A 4,631-nucleotide genomic window follows, 5' to 3' on the forward strand; every position below is an offset into this window, starting at 1 on the left:
CGTGAAGATCTGGGGTTTCTCTGACTCTCCTCAGTAGTGTATCAAACAGAGTCTGCACTGTGGTAATGATACCGGAGAAACTGACGGAAGCCAAGCACAGAGAGATGGACACAGGTTTCTTCAGGAAGGAAGAGATTCTTTATTCGGTTCACCGATCGGGACTCAGAGGGACTAATGTCACCAAAATACAACAAGTTCTGAGCCCCGGACAATAGTGCAGGCTCCTTATATAGGCACATAACTCCTCCCATATTAAGCTCCACCCGCACATTCTCTTGACCAATCAATACAAATAAGAATTTTGCATGCCCATCATTGAACCAAGATTGCCTATACCATAGAAGACCCAGCGTTCTATTTTGACTACAGTATCAAGTTTCCATCAGCCTATTGGAATCCACCACATATTGGGACTATTACGTTTTTTCTTATATTTATTTTAATGTATATTTATATGTGAGTAAAATCTCTATCTATTTCATATTTCTCATTTTACCTTTAAATTGTATTATTTCTGTACAGCGCGACCTATTATTTTGTTTTTTCATCACTTAACCTTGGTTTGCATACACCGCAAGTTACCATGAACCAGACCAGACTTATCTTATGATGTGAATCTTCAACACTCATCTTCCTGCATTGATTCTCCCTGATCTAGAGCCTTATATTTATAAATTGCCATTATCTGTGCAGCAGCCTTCCTCTCTGCTATATTTTCTATCAGGCTTTGCACAGACCTAACTACTAAGGGTATAAGACATGGCAAGAGTAGACACAACATTAAAATCAGTAGGACTCCACCTACCAATGCCTTAAGCCCTCCAAACTGCTCATACCAGCTACCAAACCAACTACTTGGATTGTACCCTTTCCATACCTGAGTAGGCACATGCGCTAGTTTAACCATATGGCTAGTAAGCTCAGCTATTGCTTGCCGTTCGTCATCTATTTGAAGACAGCAATTGCTCAGGTTAAACTTCCCACATACACCTCCCTCTACTGCCAATAGGTAATCCAAGGCTAATCTGTTTTGGTATACTGCTGTCCTCATCCTGGTATTATGCTTCGCTAGAAGATTGAGCGCTTGTGAGGTCTCATTAGTAATAATCTCAACCACTGCCTGTAATCTTATAATACGGTTGAGCATATAAATTGGGGTTCTATAACCAAAAGTACCATCCTCTGCCCACGTGGCTGGCCCATAGTAATCTATAATACGCTGGGGAGGCCATTCATCATCTTCCCAGGCGCCTATCTCTATGGGTCCCCTTTTCTTCCTATGATTCACATCATACACTTTAACACCTAAAGTCTCACCTGTTTCGATAGGTAACAAGAAGAAGGATGGTTTGAGCATACCCAACACACATGCCCCTTCCCAGTCCTGTGGCAACTCCGAATAGGCTTTCTTACCACAGATCCAGTACAAATTTGCTGGGGCTCTCCAATTAGATGATGGATAGATCAAACCACACATCCTTTAAATTGGCGTATCTTGCAAACGGGTTAGATGGTTCTGAGACATTTGAAGCCGACCACCAAGTTGTATTCTTTGTATCATCATCATAAGCTTTTTGCTCTAGACAAGTTAATTCGCCTACAGAAGTATTATACATCATTCCTTTCCTCGCTATGCAAACATAACCTATGATGGAGGTCTTTAATCTCCACTCAGATTTACCTCTAACACTCGGCATATGATAATCGGCTTGTGAAGATATTAATTGGTCAACTGCCTCAGAACCGGACATTACCTCCTTTGCTTCCCAAGGCCATTGGTCTCCCATGTTAGTACCTCCACACACATAGCAGTTGGTAACATTAAGACTACCGGCAATACTTTCAGCTAAATCAATGAACAGGTTTTTAGCGTTATGGGGGATCTTATTATCTATACTCATTTCTTCATAGAAGGAATGATATACCTGATGAGTCTGGGAGGTTACCGTATCAGTCTCTATCCCTATAAACAATACTGTCCCAGGGTCTAAACCCGTCCCATATATTTGAAACCCAAATAAATTACCATATTTATCTAAGAACTTGTCAGGGTTATTTATAAGTATATGGATTGGATTGCATTCCATAGACTTACAGTATGGATTGGTAGGCAACTTAGTCACAATCATGTCCTTGTCTGCTGTCTGTCCCCAAGTTGCCACCCCACACAAGACCAATATGGACAAAAGTTATAATCTCTATTTGGGCATCTAGGACTCACATACTTATTTTTACTACTGGGACAAATATATTTATCGTTAGACCCATACGTTCTCTCCCATCTAAGATCCCCACATACATTCCACGGCTTTCTACCACTTGATATCGCTTTACACGCATCAAATAGCAGAACACCTGAAGAATATACGGATTCTAATACCGTTTTGTTAATTAGGGTCCCCTGAGGATCTCCATTCCTGAGAGTCAACCAAATTGTACGGGGTTGATACTCTGGACTGAAGCACTTAGGTTCTCCTACCCCTAAATGGCACACACTATATTCTATATTTAAGTATCTACATCTTGATACATCTCCTTTACACTCGTATTGCGAATGCCAAATTAGGGTCTGGGAAATATGGTTACCTGTTCTTGTAGTCTTAATGCATACCTCACAGCTAGGAGTGTCGGTACCTCTACCTTCCTGAATATAAAAATACACATATAAAAACATTATTAGAAACACATCTTTCGTCGTCATCCTCAGTCTTCGTCCGTGCGATGGCACCTCAGCTTCCAGGATGTAAGGGCTGCAGGGAATGGAGTTCTGCTCGTCTTCACAGGGGTCCCTTCGAGACTTTTCCTGACTTATACACTACACGTCGGTGAGCGGACAGGCTTTATTATGGCCTTCTCACTCACTTACCAATCTCTGAAACAATAAAATTTGTAATCCACAAGGTTCGTCACTCCGACTGAGTCGTGCGCTTTAACCGGATCTTGCAGGGATTCTCTGGATCTGCTGTAGCTTGCCAAGAATCGACTGCTGCTGGTTTAACCCTGGAGTGATGTATCCACGGAGTCACTTCGGCTACTTTTATCGCTGTAGGGGTAGACAAAAGAACAACATAAGGACCTCTCCACTTGGGCCCTAACGGTACATTATTCCACTCATTAATCCACACTTGGTCTCCTGGGTGGTAACTATGAACTGGGGGATAAATATTCACAGGTAATCTATCTTGTACCCATTTCTGTACCTCCTCCATAGTCTTACCCAACTCTACAACCTGCTGCCGGGTAATTCCTTCTCCCAACTGACTCAAATCCCCCCTTAAGTTACCAAGTACGGGAGGTGGTCGCCCATACATGATCTCAAAAGGAGAGAGGCCCATCCTTCTGGTAGGTGTACTGCGGATTCGCAATAGAGCTATGGGCAAGAGAACGTTCCACTTAAGTTGGGTTTCCTGACACATTTTAGCCAACTGATTCTTAATAGTTCTATTCATTCTCTCTACCTTACCAGAACTCTGGGGTCTATATGCCGTATGAAGCCTCCACTTTATACCAAGCATATGAGTCAGTTGTTGTAGGCACTGATGAACAAAAGCTGGACCATTGTCCGATCCTATAGAGCAGGGTAGTCCATATCGGGGTATTATTTCTCGTAGCAGGAATCTCACAACTTCTCCTGCTTTCTCTGTACGAGTAGGACATGCTTCTACCCAGCCTGAATAGGTGCACACAACTACCAGTAGGTAGCGATGTCCACCAGATTTAGGCATTACTGTATAGTCAATTTGTAGATCGGACATGGGGAGTCCCCCCATAAACTGAACTCCTGGTGGCTTTACTGGTCCTTGCCTTGCATTATTTTTAGCACACGTTACACATCTTCGTACAATGGCCTGAGTCAAATTGGACAATCTTGGTATATAGAAATATTTTATGAGAGATTCTTCTGTACTGTCTCTCCCAGAATGTGTCCCGTTGTGATAGTTTTGGACAATTTCTACCGCTAGTGATGCTGGAATGACTATTCTTCCATCTTCTAACTGATACCATTTGTTCTCCAAATACTTTACAGGTTCAGTCTTTAACCACTCCACTTCTTGAGCAGTATAAACTGGAGTCCATTGAGACAGTGGAGTTGGTATCAGAGCAGCTATATGCTCCACATATTCCTGTCTTTCTGATTCAGCGGCACGCTTAGCTGCACTATCTGCCATCCGATTCCCTTTGGTTACATCACCATCTCCTCTCAGATGCGCTCGACAATGTATAATACCGACTTCTTTCGGCTCCCACACTGCTTCCAATAGTTGTAGGATTTCAGCTGCGTACTTGATTTCTTTGCCTTCTGAATTCAATAGTCCTCTTTCTTTATACAAAGCTCCGTGGGCATGAGTGGTTAAAAACGCATACTTGGAGTCCGTGTAGATGTTCACTCTTAAACCTTCAGCCAATTGTAACGCTCGTGTCAGTGCTATCAATTCTGCCTTTTGTGCTGATGTTCCTTTTGCCAGTGGCCGAGCTTCTATCACCTTATCTATCGTTGTTACTGCATATCCTGCATAGCGGATCCCTTCTTTCACATAACTACTGCCGTCGGTGTAATATTGAACATCGGGGTTCTGGATGGGAAAATCACAAAGATCTGGTCTACTTGAAAATACTTCATCCATCACTTC

Source organism: Pelobates fuscus, chromosome 4 (assembly GCF_036172605.1).
Source record: "Pelobates fuscus isolate aPelFus1 chromosome 4, aPelFus1.pri, whole genome shotgun sequence".
In the NCBI taxonomy this organism is placed as follows: domain Eukaryota; kingdom Metazoa; phylum Chordata; class Amphibia; order Anura; family Pelobatidae; genus Pelobates; species Pelobates fuscus.